The sequence below is a fragment of the Bos grunniens genome, chromosome 2, assembly GCF_055505025.1.
Source record: "Bos grunniens cultivar Pamir isolate PY7600 chromosome 2, Bosgru_T2T1.0, whole genome shotgun sequence".
NCBI classification, from domain to species: Eukaryota; Metazoa; Chordata; class Mammalia; order Artiodactyla; family Bovidae; genus Bos; species Bos grunniens.
In genome coordinates this window covers 122,086,062-122,103,596 of record NC_141166.1, presented here as the reverse complement: position 1 = coordinate 122,103,596, position 17,535 = coordinate 122,086,062, and the positions used below count along the sequence as shown (strand labels likewise).

General features: G+C 40.7%; 1 long non-coding RNA gene and 1 other non-coding gene across 3 annotated transcripts in view; both read left to right on the top strand.

Annotated features, from left to right (window-relative positions):
• LOC147378680 (uncharacterized) overlaps nucleotides 1–17,535 on the top strand; it is a 99,640-nt gene that overhangs the window by 38,530 nt on the left and 43,575 nt on the right. For both annotated transcript variants that reach the window (XR_015148643.1, XR_015148642.1), the window contains exon 3: nucleotides 5,879–5,991. This is a non-coding gene — a long non-coding RNA (uncharacterized LOC147378680). The remainder of the gene's footprint in view (nucleotides 1–5,878; nucleotides 5,992–17,535) is intronic.
• Nucleotides 3,140–3,211, top strand: TRNAC-ACA (transfer RNA cysteine (anticodon ACA)). Its single transcript has one exon. It is a non-coding gene; the product is annotated as a tRNA-Cys (tRNA).

The window sequence follows — 17,535 nt, the reverse complement described above, 5'->3', positions numbered from 1 at the left end:
TAATAGATTAATAGAGCTCTGTGAGAAAAATCAAGATTTCCGCTGCAGAATATTACAATTGTAATCTGTTGCCAGCTACTCATGGTTTATTTTGTGCTCATTATTGTACAGGGTATATATGTACTTTGATACCTGATTTAGTTATGATATCTAACTGGTTCATTTTTCACTTCCCATTTCTCAGATGCATTTTGCATAGACAGGATTCTGGATAACAGTTTCGCCCAGTCTCTTACTGTAAACCACACTATTGATGTGTAGTAGTTTACTGTCTTTGGAAGGATTCTGTGCTTGACAATAGGGCTCTCAATTTATAATCTGTGTATCCTCTTTAGCACCTAGTTCAGAAATAATGTAATTATTATTTTTAAATTATTAACATTTGAGTCTACTAGTCTAAATGCTTTATATCCTTTATCCTCTTAATCCTCACAGCACTCCTGTGAGGTAGGTACTGTTCTTAATCCAATTTGACATATGATCAAAGTCTGATTTGATCATATTAAATAATTCAACCATTTAGAGTTTAAAAGCAGGTCTGCTGATTCTGGAATCTGGTCTTCACCGTGATCATCGTGTCTTACACATAGTGTTCATGCTAACAAAACAAAACATGATGATTCACTTGTTAGATGAAGGTAAATCTTAACATTCTCTTTCATGGTCATGTAAAATGATTAAGGAGGAAAATGGAGAAAAGCAAAAGAAATCGTTGGTCTTCAGCCCTAGGGGAGCTCTTATAGGTTTTCCAGGGTGGATGTAAACACAGCTGAGCAGTTGAAAGTACTGCTTTTAGCCAAGAGAATGTGGTTTGAGTTTCAGCACCTATCATACTGGCTTATATTAAGAAGACACTCGGTAAGACATTGACCTAAATCCAAATGTGTTCACCAGGACAGCTAGCCTTGGTTTGAAGGGAAGTGTAACAGAATTACCTAACCTTAGTATTATCACTTTATGGTTTGCAATCTACTTTTGGAACCCCAATAAATATTGCTTGTGGAATAGCTAACGGTAATGCCACCAAGCCACTCATACCCCATGGTTTTAGAGGTGCTACTGTGTTACCAAATAGCTCACCATCCTTTTACTTCTCCAGTCTTCACTATAGTCCATCCTATAGATTAGACAGGTATTATTATTCAGTTTAGGAACAAACACTAATCCGTTTAGTAGTTTAGAAATTTGATTCTAATAGTTTTGAAAATTGCCAAGTAAGAGGGGTATCAACTAGTTTGCACTGTACTTTGTTCTGGGAGAATTAACTTCAGTGAGCCTTTTATCTTGCAGATGCAGATATAGATGCAGATAGATTTTCAGAAAGCTCTGGGCTATAAAAATCTAACCCAAATGCTGCTATTTCCAATGGATATGTTGAGCTCTATTTAATTTTATAATTTTATATTTGGGGATTCCATAATGCTATAAACCCAATTCTATCATTGGGATTTTTAGCAAAACTCTACCCCCCACCACACACACACTCCCAGTCTTTATTTAGACCTCCTTAAAATCAAGAATACCGTATTCTTGGAAGGTTTGTGTCTTTTTTGTCTAGCTAGTTATTCACAGGATTCTGGGAGCTGAGGCAAGGCTACAACAGCAGGAGTTACATGTCTCATACTTCCTCTCCCCTCTTCCCCCAGTGTGAATTAAGCTGTGACCAGAAACTGACCTGGGGTTTATGCTCTGCTGCCTGGACTGATAGGTTGGTAACCCGAATATGTGCTACCTAAGACAGAAAAATCCGGATATTGAGAAATAGAGGGAAAAATTGTGATGATCTCTTCTAGGCTTTTGTGGTCAAATTACACACAAGTGGGGGCTGGATGGATAGGTGGGGTCTAATCTCAAGGAAACATTTAGTATTACTGACTATCATCTTGGCTTCAGTAAAACAAGTCTGACTTCACCTAAAACAGAAACAAGGAAGACTCCCAATAGTTGGACTTAGGCTGGAGTTTGGAAGTGCTTGAGGATTCTTAGTTGTAGGGTTGAACTGGTCTCCATGAAGCCAGAAGCTGGGGGAGCTGGACAGGGCCTCTGCAGTCCAGCTGGGTTTGTGGGTCCTAAAAGTAACCAGCACTGATCACAGCTGTTGGTTACTCTGCATGAGACTGCAGGTCTTCAGAGACCATCCTGAAGTCACTGACTGGTGGCAGTTGTGCTGAGAAGAATTAGTGAGGGCCGAGCCTTCCCTGGAGCAGGAGAAGGAGGTATCAGTGGGATCACCTCTCTCAGACCCAGTATCTTAGGAGCTGGCAGGATGAAAAAGGAGAGTCGCATACCCACACCTGAATAGTTAATCATTGTGAATCAAGCTGCCTAATTGTCTAGAATATGACCTGTCCTCCTACCTTGCCAAATCTATTGTTCTCTTCATAACAACCTGGAAGACCAGTTCAAATTTAGACTTCTCTTCCCTCTCCTCTGGCTGCTGCCCACAACCCATTCCCTTCTCTTCCCATGATGGCTCTGTCCCATATGAGGTGGGGTCTTACTCACCCATATGTGGATATCCCAGGCCAATCTCCAAACAGCCACCCTCAAATGTTCCTTGAGCCTGTAGGGTATGCCATCCTATGTTCATGCTTCAGGACAAAGGGCCCAGGATGGAAGCCTGAAGTTGTTCTGGGCAGGATATTCTGGTGTCTCTGGGACCCAGAGCATAGTCCAGAAAAGGGTAGGTAGGCCCAGTGGCAGAACACGGGGTAGGATGTGGCTGGAGGAAGGTCAGAACAGGCACCCTGCCCAGTTCTAAGAGCAGGATTCCAGTAAAGGACAGTTTTCCAAAATGGCTACATTGTATGTGTAAGCAGCAGCAAAATCAACAGTGGGATGGACAGAGAGCAAGAGAGAGGAGGAGGAATGGAGAGGGAGAGCAGAACAGAAGAAAGCTAAAAGGATCCTGCTAGAGATCACGAGACCCCTGAGTAACTCTCAGTAATAGGTGGAGTGGAGTGATACTGAGAGGGGCTCACTGTAAGCAAATCCACCACAGAAAGCTTCAACTGTGGAATTATAATTTGGAAATAAAGGAGTATATCAGTTGAAATAGATTACATCAGACTCGAAGGATTCGATTTGATCAACAGAGTGCCTGAACAATGATTGATGGAGGTTCATGACATTGTGGACTTCCCTGGTGGCTCAGATGGTAAAGCATCTGCCTACAATGCAGGAGACCCAGGTTCAATCCCTGGGTTGGGAAGATCCTCTGGAGAAGGAAATGGCAACCCACACCAGTACTCTTGCCTGGATAATCCCATGGACGGAGGAGCATTGTAGGCTACAGTCCACGGGGTCACAAAGAGTCGGACATGACTGAGCGACTTCACATGACATTGTACAGGAGGCCATCCCCAAGAAAAAGAAATGTAAAATGGTTGTCTGAGGAGGCCTTACAGATAGCTGAAAAGGAGAGAAGTGAAATGCAAAGAAGAGGAAGGATATACCCATCTGAATGGAGAGTTCCAAAGAATAGCAAGGAGAGATAAAAAAGCCTTCTTAAGTGATCAATGCAAAGAAATAGAGAAAAACAATAGAATGGGAAACACTAGAGATCTTGTCAAGAAAATTAGAGACAGCAACAGAATATTTCTTGCAAAAATAGGCACAATAAGGAACAGAAATGGTATACACCTAACAGAAGCAGAAGACATTAAGAAAAGGTGGCAAGAATACACAGAACTGTACAAAAAAGATCTTCACAACCCAGATAATTATGATGGTGTGATCACTCACCTAGAGCCAGACATCCTGGAATGTGAAGTCAAGTGGGCCTTAGGAAGCATCACTATAAACAAAGCTAGTGGAGGTGATGGAATTCCAGTTGAGCTATTTCAAATCCTAAAAGATGATGCTCTGAAAGTGCTGCACTCAATATGCCAGCAAATTTGGAAAACTGAGCAGTGGCCATGGGACTGGAAAAGGTCAGCTTTCATTCCAATCCCAAAGAAAGGCAATGGCAAAGAATGTTCAAACTACCGCATAATTCACTCATCTCACATGCTAGCAAAGTAATGCTCAAAATTCTCCAAGCCAGACTTCAATAGCATGTGAACTAAGAGCTTCCAGGTGTACAAGCTGGACTTAGAAAAGGCAGAGGAACCAGAGATCAAATTTCCAACATCCATTGGATCATAGAAAAAACAAAACAGTTCCAGAAAAACATCTGCCTTATTGACTGCAGTAAAGCCTTTGACTGTGTGGATTACGACAAACTGTGGAAAGTTCTTAAAGAGATCAGAATAGCAGATCTGCCTCCTGAGAAACCTGTATGCAGATTAAGAAGCAACAGTTAGAACTGGACATGAAACAACAGACTGGTTCCAAATTGGGAAAGGAGTACATCAAGGCTGTATATTGTCATCCTGTTTATTTAACTTACATGCAGAGTACATCATGCAAAATGCTGGGCTGGAGGAAGCACAAGCTGGAATCAAGATTGCTGGGAGAAATCTCAATAATCTCAGATATGCAGATGACACTACCCTTATGGCAGAAAGTGAAGAGGAACTAAAGAGTCTCTTGGTGAAAGTGAAAGAGGAGGTGAAAAAGCTGGCTTAAAACTCAACGTTCAAAAAACTAAGATCACGGCATCTGGTTCCATCACTTCATGGCAGATAGATGGGGAAACAATGGAAACAGTGAGAGTCTTTATTTTCTTGGGCTCCAAAATCTCTGCAGATGGTGACTGCAGCTATGAAATTAAACCCTTGCTCCTTGGAGGAAAAGCTATGACCAACATAGACAACATATTATAAAGCAGAGATTACTTTGCTGACAAAAGTCAACATAGTCAAAGCTATAGTTTTTCCAGTAGTCAAGTATGGATGTGAAAGTTGAACCATAAAGAAAGCTGAGTGTCGAAGAATGGATGCTTTTGAACTCTAGTGTTGGAGAAGACTCTTGAGAATCCCTTGGACTGCAAGGAGATCAAACCAGTCAATCCTAAAGGAAATCAGTTCTGAATATTCATTGGAAGGACTGATGCTGAAACTGAAGCCCCAATACTTTGGCCACCTGATGGGAAGAAGTGACCCATTGGAAAAGCCCCTGATGCTGGGAAAGACTGAGAACAGGAGGAGAAGGGGACAACAGAGTATGAGATGGTTGGATGGCATCACCAACTCAATGGACATGGGTTTGAGCAAGCTCTGGAAGTTGGTGATGGACAGGGGAAGCCTGGTGTGCTACAGTCCATGGGGTCGCAAAGAGTTGGACATGACTGAGCAACTGAGCTGATTGAACTGACTGACATTGGAACAGGTTACGTCACATAATTCCTTCATCTCAGTACATCCCCAAATTAGGAGAAAAGAAATTCTAAGGGGCTTTTAAAGGCTTCCACAGTCACATTTGTACTGCACTGCTGAGTAATCATTCAGTTCACAAGTCCAACATCATCTGTAACAAGATGAAGAGAATCAGCCTGAAGAAGTAAAGGAGATTTACAGCAAATGTGTTGACGAGAGCTTGGCACAACTTCTTGTTGATACCTGGATGCAAGGGAAAATTCTCACTGCATTGATTTTCTCCAGTAGGTCTTCCTGCATCAGTGATTTTTGCTATTGAGTGAATTGGATTCCTGGTTGTTGGCAGTGTTTTTATGTCCTTTTGATTCCCCATATCTAATTTTCTAACCTGGTGCATTTTTTAATACTAGCCACAATGGATTTATACTTTGAGTCAACATCATTAGCCCACTTCCCCAGTACAGGCTTATTGACTTTACCAAGAAACTCTTTGTTTCCTTCTCGTGATGAGGCGTTTTCTGACCCTTTTGAATGCTTCTTTTCTCATACTGTATGACTAGTCTTATACCGCTGGATCACTCCTATTACATAAATTCTGATACTTTTTTTTTTTTTTTTAGCAACTGCAGCAGCCCCGCTGACTTCTGGGAGATCACCCTGAGCTCCAAGATGGCCGACATCGACATCGCCACAGTGACGGGGCCCATGGCTGACTATGTTCAGGAGGGCCCAGGTAAGCCAAGCAGAGAGCTCACATGGAAATGTGTTTAAACTATTCCTGGAATATTATAATAATAACTGAATAAACTATTCCTAAAGCATATATATGGAATTTAGAAAGATGGTAACGATAATCCTGTATACGAGACAGCAAAAGAGACACTGATGTATAGAACAGGTTTATGGACTCTGTGGGAGAGGGAGAGGGTGGGAAGATTTGGGAGAATGGCATTGAAACATGTGAAATGTCATGTATGAAACGAGATGCCAGTCCAGGTTCAATGCACGATGCTGGATGCTTGGGGCTGGTGCACTGGGACGACCCAGAGGGATGGTATGGAGAGGGAGGAGGAGGAGGGTTTATTTTTTAAAAAAAGAAAAAAAGAAAAAGACAGTATCCACTCGCTAAAGCTTTTAACCTTGAAGGGACATAAGATTGCCAAAGAAAAGTTGCAGTTTGCTTCAGTCCCTAGTTTCCACATGTAAGGCATCTAATATCAGAACAAGAGTTATACCTAGTTCCAGACAGACCTCACTGTGTCCTAAATTTCCCCAAACCCCAAATTAAGTGCTGACTGCTAGGTTTTCTAGAGCTACTTTGTTATTGCGAAAATTGAATTCCAGATTTCTCTCTTATGGTCAAACCTGTGTTTGTTCTACTAAACAATAATAACACTGACCTAATATTATGGGGTGGAGAAGGAAATGACAACCCACTCCAGTGTTCTTGCCTGGAGAATCCCAAGGATGGGGGAGCCTGGTGGGCTTCTGTCTATGGAGTGATACTAAGTGATACTAAGGAGTCAAGAATGGGTACTGCCTATTGAGCACCTAATTGTACTGGACACCTTTTTCCTTCAGCAATTCTCTGTGATAAAAACAGCAAAAGTAATGGCTAACCTCTATTGAGTACTTACTGTGTATGGCACTGCGCTAAGCTCTGTACATCTGTTTGGTTGCTTGTTGTCATGGGCCCCATCAAGGAAAAGCAATCACTCCCATTTTAGAAATGAGGGTACAGGCAGAGAGCATTATGTAAACTGTTTAAGGCCGCTGATGGTGAAGCTAGGATCTGAACCTCAGTCTGATTCACTCCATGTCCATTTCATTATGCCTGTATTATTTCTCGTATTTTGAAATACAGTAATTTAGTGTGGCTGCTTTTTTCCCAGAAGATATAAATCATTATTGATAGTTATTGTAACATGTGGTTGTTCTGGGACTGTTGGAGCTGAAAAAGGCATTAACATCTAGTCTGATACTCTCTTTTTATGGTCAGGAAATAGAAGTTCAGAGGTATTAAGTGACTTGCTGAATGCCTTGCAGTGAGTTGGACAGAACCCTAAACACTTGTTTTCCAAATTCTTATTCTGGTTTTTGTTTGCTCATTTGTTTTCACAAGCATTTTTAGGAGTTTATAATATGAATTCAATTTGCCAGTTCTGAAAATTTTAATTTGTAATTTTCTCTGTATTATCATTTTTAACCTTCCTGTTCCAACAGTGAAACCCAACATTCTCTAAACACTGAATTATAAGTTCTGAACTAAACATTCAGATACTGAAAAATTCTATATGCAAATAGAATACCACTTTTCATAGGTAAACGAGAAGTAATTTTGCTATTATCAGAAGACTGATGAAATCAAGAATATTTTTAAATGAACAGTTTTTAGGCTTTAAAAGAAACTCTTTATTACTATTATATTTGTAGCCATAGAATTGTGCTGTGAATACATTCGTGCTTCCCAGGTGGTGCTAATGGTGAAGAACCCACCTGCCAATACAGGAGACATAAGAGACCCTGGGTCAGGAAGACCCCCTGGAGTAGGAAATGGCAACCCACTCCAGTATTCTTGCCTGAAAAATCCTGTGGACAGAGGAGCCCAGCAGGCTACAGTCCATGGGGTTGCAAAAGTCAGACAGGACTGAGCAACTAAGCATGTACGTGATCTATAAAGCAAGGCATAAAGTGTGGCAAAATTTACTTAACCTCATTGAAGGAACGCCAGTTTCCCTACTTCCAACAGTAATACACTTGAATAGAATGGCTTATTGACCACAGAGTGGAAGACTAACATACAGTGACTGAACAATGCACTAGATTAAATAGTGAATTAATATCCATCAGTAGTTCAGCCTTGATTTCCAAGTATGCTGCACTTCTACCACACCATTATCAGGCAATAATTGCTGTGTCAGAGAAAGCAGCGGGGATGATCCACACTTCTTTCCATTCTCAAGGGTGAATATGCCATACGGAAAAGGGGCAAAAGGGTTAAGTTCAGAAGAAAACAGTTCATCAAAAAAAAAAAAAGGATATGAGAAAGACCACACACGTTTTCAAAGTAGCATCTGGTTTATTAGTCAATGTTGCTCAGGCATGATATCAGAATTCTTTCATGCCAAGAGCCAGAAAACTCAAAGGTAACATTAAGAGCCAGCTGCTAACTTCAGGTTATTATATGCCTGATAGCAGGAGCAGTAGAATAATTAAGTGGTTTCACTACCAACCCATCGACCAGACCACTTCTCTACATGTCTGTCTGTCCACTTGCTGTATACTGTAATTGTGCACGCTTTTGTATGACAAATGTGTGACATTCAGTATTTAGTTAGTTTTAACCTTGAGGATAATGACAAAACATCAGTTATGCGTACATCTTTAAAATTTTGGTTGAACCAATTGGGTAATAGCCAAAGCAATTTTTCATGAAGTTGCCATATTTTTCTGTTTAGAAATTTTTGCAATTTGTGTCTGTCAGGAAAATAACACAACACTATATTTCTGTGGATATGTGTGCCATGTTCTGGAGATGTTAATATCCCAAAATAATTGCAAGACAGTATAAGAACAATACAGTGTCCTGACACTTTAGTCAGAAACAGTATAGAGATATGTGGTCTGAAGTTTTAGAGAAATCACAGTCCTAAAATACCACTTATTTGGCTTAATTGTAGGCATTGAAGAGGATCTCAGTGTAAAGTAGTGGAGAGTTGAAATTAGAAAAAAACTTAAGCCAGAAGCCTTTTAACTTGCTGAGAAAAGACATATATTAGGTTGTTAACTCCCAACCTGAATTTCCCACCACAAAATCTATACCTGCCCACAGGTCCTCGCGTCTGCCTTCAACTTCGCTGCTGTCACAGTGGGAGAAAGATCCCCCTTCCTACCTCCAACCAACTTCATCCATGTGCCCAGTGAATCCTCTTCCCAGTCTCCTCCTGGGGAACTTGGCAGTAGTGATCATCTCCTCTCTCCACTCCAAATTCTCACACTCATTCCCTTCAAACAATTCTTCCCATCAGCTTTCCTTTCGACACATTGAAACGTGCCTAAGTCATGTTTATTTTCAAGCACACAGCCACACACACACGCACAGGACCCCCCCACACACAGTCACACACACACACAGCATTCTCTTGTCTTAATCTCTTTCACAGCCAAACTTTGTGAACCCTGTTTTCTCAGTTTTTCTCATTCCCTGTTCACTTGCTTCCTTTTAGGAAATATATTAAAATATTTCAAATCTGTCCATGTTTCCCAAACTGTTCCAGTCTGAATCCCACTCTGCCTAAATTACTCTTGCTGGGGCAACCAATGACCTTCGTGTTGCTAATACCAATGGCTGTGTTCAACCTGTATCCTATTTGCCATCTCAGTGTTCCCAAAGAGTTGGACAGGACTGAGCGACTAAGCTGCACGCAATTCAGCACAACTAACTGGTAGCCTCCTCCCCAGATGAATGTCACCCTCTTCTCCTGTTGCTTTTCATCTTCTCCACCTTTCCTTCCTCCTCTCCTTTAGCGTCTGTTATCCTCCTCTACACATGTATAATTATTTTTTTAATTTTTATTGAAATAGTGTTGATTTACCATCAACTGTATTTTCAGATGTACAGCAAAGTGACTCAGTTACACTTATCTATTCCTTCTTAGATTCTTTTCCATTATAGTTTACAAAATACTGAATATAGTTCTCTCTGTGCTATACAGTAGGTCTTTGCTGTTTATCACATATATATATATATATATATATATGTATTTATTTAACAATTTAGGTGCACTGGGTTTTTTTTTTTTTTAGTTGTAGCATGTGGAGTCTTTTTTAAATTTTTTTTAGTGTAGCATGCAAAATGAACTCCTAATTTCAGCATGAGGGATCCGGTCCATGTTGTTGCAAATGGCATCGTTTCATTCTTTCTTATGGCTGAGTAAATATCCCATTGTATAGATGCCACATCTCCTTCATCCGTTCTTCTGCCGATGGACACTTAGGTTATTTCTGTGTCTTGGCTCTTGTGAACAGTGCTGCAGTGAACATTGGGATGCATGTATCGTTTCAAATTTTAGTTTTCTCTGGCTGTATGCCCAGAAATGGGATTGCAGAATCCTATAGTAACTCTACATTAGTTTTTTTAAGGAACCTCCATACTGTTCTCCATAGTGGCTATACCAATTTACATTCCCACCAACAGTGTAAGAGGGTTCCCTCTTCTCCACACCCTCTCCAGCATTCATTGTTTTCTACTCGTGTTTAAGCAGGGGAACTTCGCGGCAAACTACATGAAGCATTCATCTTTTCCCTTTCATAGCTCTCACATCCTTGGCAATCTCAAGCTCTTCTATGAGTCACATACCCCTTGTGCACAGACAACTCCCAGCATATATACCAGCCCAAACCAACATTCTGAAATCCAGAACCTTATATCCAATTGACACTTCACCGTCTCTACTTAGATATGGCACAGACAACTGAAACTCAACATGTCTAAGTCTGAACTCATTTTCCCACCCAACCCTTCTTTCTGCCAGTGTTTCCTTTTGAAAAGTGCATCACATACTCCTTGTTGCTTGTGCCAGAAATCAGGGAACAAGGTTGAACCAAAACACAGACAACAGCAAACCAATTGTTCAACATTTATTTAGTGGGTGTATTAGTCTCCTAGGGCCACCATAACAAATTACCACAAACTCGGTGGCTTAAAACGACAGAAATGTATATTCTCATAGATCTGGAAGTAAGATGTCTGAAATCAAGGTGTCAGCAAGGCCACGCTCCCTTTGAAAGCTTCAGGTGGTTAGGGATTGAGTTGCCTCTTCTGCCTCTTCCAGCTCCTGGTGGCCCCAGGCGTTCCTTGGCTGGTGGCTGTGTAACTAGTCCTACTTCTGTCTTCACATGGTCCTCCCCTTTGTCTCTTATAAGGACACCAGTCGTTGGATTTAGGGCCCACTCTAAACCCAGGATGATTTACCTCCAGATCATTAAATAATTACATCTGCAAAAGCCCTGTTTCCGAAGAAAGTCACATTCTGAAGTTTGGACTGGATGTGAATTTCTGGGGACACTATTAAACTTACTACCAGAGAAGTGGAGAGGAACAAATTTCATAACTCTAAAGATGTAGATAGGAACATATTCACTTATTAATTCACTTCCACTGGCCAAAGCAAGAAAATGTTTTAGGGGAAAATAACAAAATCCCTTCACTTTTCAACAGTTTTCGTTCTCCTCGTTCGCCATTTTGTTTTCCTGTGCTCCAAAAACTTAATCATTTTTCATTTTGGTAAATGAGAAAATACTTAAATTCTTATAATAAACAGAAAAACCAATGTATTCCATTAAATAGCGTTAGGCCTAGTTGGTTTTAAGATTTTAACTGGATCAAAGGGTTAATTTTCAGCTGACTGCTCTGAAACAGGTTCCGAGTGTTGTTCAGTCACTAAGTAGGAGAAGGCTGTGCTAATGCAGGATTTTTATTTTTCAGTCTCCGCTCATGGGCACTGGATACTTCAGCACTGTATAGTGGGCTGTGTTTGCACTTTGCTAAGTTACCCAGTGGAGTTGTAAAGCCTTTGAAAGACCAGCATTCTGACACCTGCTCTGCTGTTCCTTCCAGGAACCTTGTCTGTCTGAAGTTATCCTTTTGACATTGCCTTCCCCTCATTCTCTACATCCAGTCGAGTCCATGTTTCTACCTTCTAAATATCTCTCCAATCCACCTACTCCTCTCCACTTTTACTGCTGCAACCCGAGTCCGAGCCACCATTTTTGTCTGCTTGAACCACCTCAATAGCTTCCTAACGGATCACTCCTGATACATCTTTCACAAAGAAACAGCAGAAACTTTTCTAAATGCGAGCTTGATCATTCCACTCATGTTTCAGTACCATCCCATTCCTTTATTTTAGAGGCTGAACTCTTTACCAAAGCCCTCATGGCACACTGCTTCTGGACCCTACAACTCTGTAGTTTCATCTCTTAGTACACATGTTCTACAGAACCGTGTTCCTTCATGGAGTCAGTCTCTCTCTAACCCACCTCAGGGCCTTCACACATGCTATTCCCTTTGCCTGGTATATTTCTTAAGAATTTAAAAGCACGGGCTTTGTACTACATTAGAGATCCTATTCTATTTATGAGCTCTATGACCTTTTGTCAATCTTTGAACTTCTGTAAGCCTTACTTTCTGCATTTAAAAAAAAATGTGTATGGAACAGTCTTATGGACTCTGTGGGAGAGGGAGAGGGTGGGAAGATTTGGGAGAATGGTATTGAAACATGTAAAATATCATGTATGAAACGAGATGCCAGTCCAGGTTCAATGCACGATACTGGATGCTTGGGGCTAGTGCACTGGGATGACCCAGAGGGATGGTATGGGGAGGGAGGAGGGTTCAGGATGGGGAGCACATGTATACCTGTGGTGGATTCATTTTGATATTTGGCAAAACTAATACAATTATGTAAAGTTTAAAAATAAAATTAAAAAAAATAAAATAAATACATTTAAATAAAAAAAAAAAAGTAACATTCTCAAAGTTGGTGTAGGGTTCAAATATGAAAATGAATTAAATTTTTCCAAGTTACATAGTACTATATAAATCCTAGTTATAATTAGTACCATTATTCTAATAGCACTATCCAGTTGAAGACCTTGAATCTCACTTTAAAGTACAAGTTAAGGACAATGTTAACTTGATAGAGTTGGATCACTATGTAAGTGCTTGCAGAAGACTTCTTTAAAAAAATTAAAATTGATTGTGTTCTACATATGTGCCTATTATAATAATTCATCAAGCATGCATTTTTCAAGCCTTTTTGGGGACAAGTTCCAAAGTAGCAGAACCCAAATTAAAGTTTTATGTCATATAAGGGAAAATGAAGTGATTTCCTATACAGTTTTTTTGTGCAATAGGGTGACCAATTTATTTTATCTTGGTTGGCCTGAAATTTTGGAGTCTCAGCACCAAAAGTTTCACATTCCAAGGACTCCCACCCAGGTCTCCCGCATTGCAGACAGACGCTTTACTGTCTGAGCCACCAGGGAAGCCCAGTTAATCACCCCAGTGTACCACTAATGTTCTTGATGTTCCTTCTACCTGCAAGAAAACCCTTTCTGTGCCTCAGCCAAGACTCCCATTCCTTCCTGATTGTATATTCGGGGTTGCCTAACACACATGAAAATGGTAGAGTCAGTGGAGGGGTAATACTGCCTGACTTGGTCTCTTTCAAAGCCCTGACAATGTGAGTGATGCTTGCGGCTTAAGAGTCTAACCTTGAAAAAAAAAAAAAAAGAGTCTAACCTTGAAAAAAAAAAAAAAGAGTCTAACCTTGAAGAGTTGTGAGCAAATGATGTGATCTGATAGCAAACCCTGGGTTCTGTAGCAACCACAGGGGCCAAGATGGCATCCTATTCTGTGGAAGCAAATACTCAGGGTGAGGAATGGGGACTTCCCCACTCCTAGGGATACATGGGAATTCTCCCAGGGATTCTTGCAACTGAGCAGGCCAGGCTTGTCAGCTATAACTCTTTCAAGTCTTGGGTACCCCAGAGATGTTAAGCAGTGCAAATTAAGGCTATGTTGTACTTGTTCTGCTGGGTACTACTCTGCTACCCACTAACCATGAGATATCTCATGAATGCTGGGTGCTGGGGGTCTCACCGGGGGAGAGAGAAATGGGCTTAAGAAAGGGGAAGGACTGCTCATGTCACAAAATCACCATCCTAAAGTTCGGCCCCAGAAGAGGGCAAAAGGCAAGGTTCACTGTCCCAGTGGCCATTAAGAGAGCTGGAGCAGAAGCCTGCCATGGAGGTCCTTAGGGGAAAGACAGTCTCCCACCAGTGTCACACTCATGCATGAGTCTTCATGCCCTGCCTGTCCAGAAAGCAAGACATTTATAACTCTAGTGCTCAGTCTTCTCAGTTCTCTTCACAGCCATCTACTAGGTACATACTATCACTTTTGAAACCCCCATCTTTCCAGCTCCTGCCCTTTCCCAATGGCTTCCCTCTCCTGGGTGGCATCTCCTCTTTAATAAAATGTTTTCTCCCCTTATAGGCTTCCCTGCTGGCTCAGATGGTAAAGAATCTGCCTGCAATGCAGGAAACCCAGGTTTGATCCCTGGGTCAGGAAGATCCCCTGGAGAAGGGACCCCAGTATTCTTGCCTGGAGAATCCCATGGACACAGGAGTCTGGTGGACTACAGTCTATGGGGTCACAAAGAGTTGGACATGACTGAGTGACCAACACTTTCACTTTTTCACTCTTTTCTCCCTTTACATTTGCCCTTTTAAGAGAAGCCATCCATGTCAGTGATTGGCTTGTGATTTCCTGTCTCCATTCATATTATGACCGCTTCATCTCCTAAAGAAAAGAAAGCAGCCTTCAGTGCACTCTCTGGCTAAGTGCCCCTTTGGGTAGGGCTCACATTATATCTTAAGTAAATTATTGATAGAAAAACTGGAAGCATGGCTATAACGAAAACATCAGAATGAATCCCAGGTTTTTGTAACAGAAGGGCTGACGTATTGTTGTCATGTTTTTGTTTGTTTTTTGTAGTCAAAGCATGGGATTCTTTTGTTCTTTCTGATCATGAACACCCTGGGTTGAGATCCAAGTACTAATTTTCTTTACAGTGAAATACGCTAAGAGGATTCAGTAGTGTCCTAGAAAGGGCTGTGACACCACTGTCCTGGAGTCTTATACTTTGTCAGGACTTAGCAATTAGTCTGATGCTATCTGTGGCTGCTGGCTGCTAGTTTGCCTTAATCCACAGTTTAGGCCATCCTTTTGTTTTTTTTGGTTCCTTTAAAAAGGCCCTCTTTGTGGTCTTGGGCACTGTAAGTAGATGGAGTGAAACCAGGAGTTAATGTGTAAAGTTTTTCATCTTGAGAGAGTTTTGTTTCAGACTAACTCTGGGTCACATGTGCATGGAATTGAGTTTTTGTTTGGACAGAATGCTTCGGCTTGGAGAGAAAGAACAGGAAGTGGTACATTCCAGCCCCCAGGCAGCAGCTTCTGCTTGTCAAGCCTTTGTGGACAATAAGGTCACAGACATTTAGTAAGGGTGGCTCTGGGAAGTAATTTACAAATTATGCTAAGAACAACAACAACAAAAAGGTTTCTTATTAAACTAAGAATGATATGAGCATGCTGCAGAATCAAGGTTGTAGAATGAGTTTCCTCCAATCCAAGTATCAGGAGACTTCGCCAATTAAAGAGAGACACTTCAAGTGGGAGGGAAACCAAGGACAGAACTGAAATCATCCTCCAGGCAAATTAGTGTCTCCTGGGCAAGAACTTGGAGGAGGAGAAAGTGGGCTGTGAAAGTGGGCAGCCAGCAAACAGAAGCAGAACACTGCTTTTAAGTTTCAGCCACGAAGCAACCATGGCGGGCAAAAGTGGCTATCAGAAAGTTTGTGCTTTCTAAATAAGGAATCAAACAAAGAAGCCAAAAGACACGGCTGCAGCTATTACAGATGTAACCTGACAAATACATATATTCAGGTTAGAGAAAACGACTGACACCCTCTGGACTTTCCTGAAGCCTGGGATTCACAATTTCTTGGTATTAAGAAATCGTTTCCTGTTTGTTTTAGTCCATCTCTGAGGAGTTCATTCCTCTACTGGTGGGGACACCCTAAATGGGCTAAATCATGGATTGCTGTTCTCATGAGCCCTGACCCCTTTCCTGAATTTAGAAAAGGCAGTGCCAGCACTGGAGAGGAGACTCAGATACCATCTAGTGTCATGATGATGAGTTTGTGGTTAATTTAGCATGGCCCGGTTTCTCACATGGGCCAGATTATATAACCAGACTGTCAGTATCTTCCAAGAAAAGGGATGGTAGATAATGTACTTTCTCACTGTAAGCATACTTCATCATTCTAAAGTTCCATAAAGAATCTGCATATAGCTGAATCGTACATCTAACCAGGCCAAAAAATCTTTCACAGGGTAAAAATGGAAGCTGTCAAGTTTATTACAAAGCACAACTGCTTGGGAAATTAATGAACTCTTATTAATGTTCTTTAAAAAAAAAAAGGAGAAGAAGAGATAAACCTGTCAAATGAGACTGTTTAAAGACTGAAAATTGCCCAGCTTGCCCTCATTGTGCTCAAAAGATGGTAGCCTGTTCTTTCAGGCACACAATCTCCATCTAGCCTCCCAGCACGTTGCTTTATTATTAGTAATGCCATTTGTGTTTGAGCTAGGAGGAAATCCAATGTCAAATGAAAGGGGTTTCTCCTTTTTATGAATTAGCCTTTCTTTTGCCATGCCATCAAAAAGTGAGTACACTACTAATTTCCCAAATCTTTTCCAGGCTGGCAGTGAATAATTCAAGTAAATCACTGGATGCCTTTATCTCCGAGTGACTCATGCTACTGAGAGCCAGCTTTATGGGTCTGAAACCCAGCTAAGTTCTCACTGCTCCTTTGTCTTCTTACATAGCACAGCTAGGTTTAAGTGAATTCAAAAGTTGTTCTTGAACTATACAACTTGTTAGTATTATATCCTGTAAAATTTTATCTGCCTACTTGGTTGGATCTAAGTATTTTGCTGATATGATATCTTCTTGGCAATCTGAAATGTAATCTTGACACAATTCTGAAAAGTTGTGACATATTATGGTATGTCCCCATAATAAAGAACATCTGTTTTATTTTTTAAAGGAAACAACAAAGCTCAGTTCTCATGTTCTCTGATTTTTTTTAAAGATTATATATAATATTTAGGAGAGTGCAGTTAATCACACTTTAATCTAATATTTTAGAAGATAATCTTACATACTCAAAGATGAACTTGCAAAAATAGCAAAGAAGGAAAAAAAAAAATAGCAAAGAAGGGATTCAGCCTTATGTCTTAACTGAAGTAAGGAAATCCAAAACACTTTCTCAAACATGGGAAAAACATCTCTGCCCTTATAAAAGAAAAAAAATAGAATTTCATATTGAAACTGTGTGTCTCCTTTTATTAGAAAGATTTAAGGATTTGGAACCTACAGGTTGGAATTCCTAATTAGCAATATTTGTCTCTGAATCAAGGCTTACTTCCTCTGAGTTACATTCTGAAGAGGTAAGGATCCTGCAGGCTTCAAAATCTTACAGAATTTTCCAATGGTTTGAAGAGAAATGTCAGTTTTAAGTGGTTTTCCTCATGTTTGATAAAATCATATTTCGTGAGTAAGCAAGCAATGTGAAGTTAGTACCCCTCCAATCCTTTCATTTTGAAGATCAAAATCAAGTTCAACTGAAGAGCCAAAAGATAAGCAGT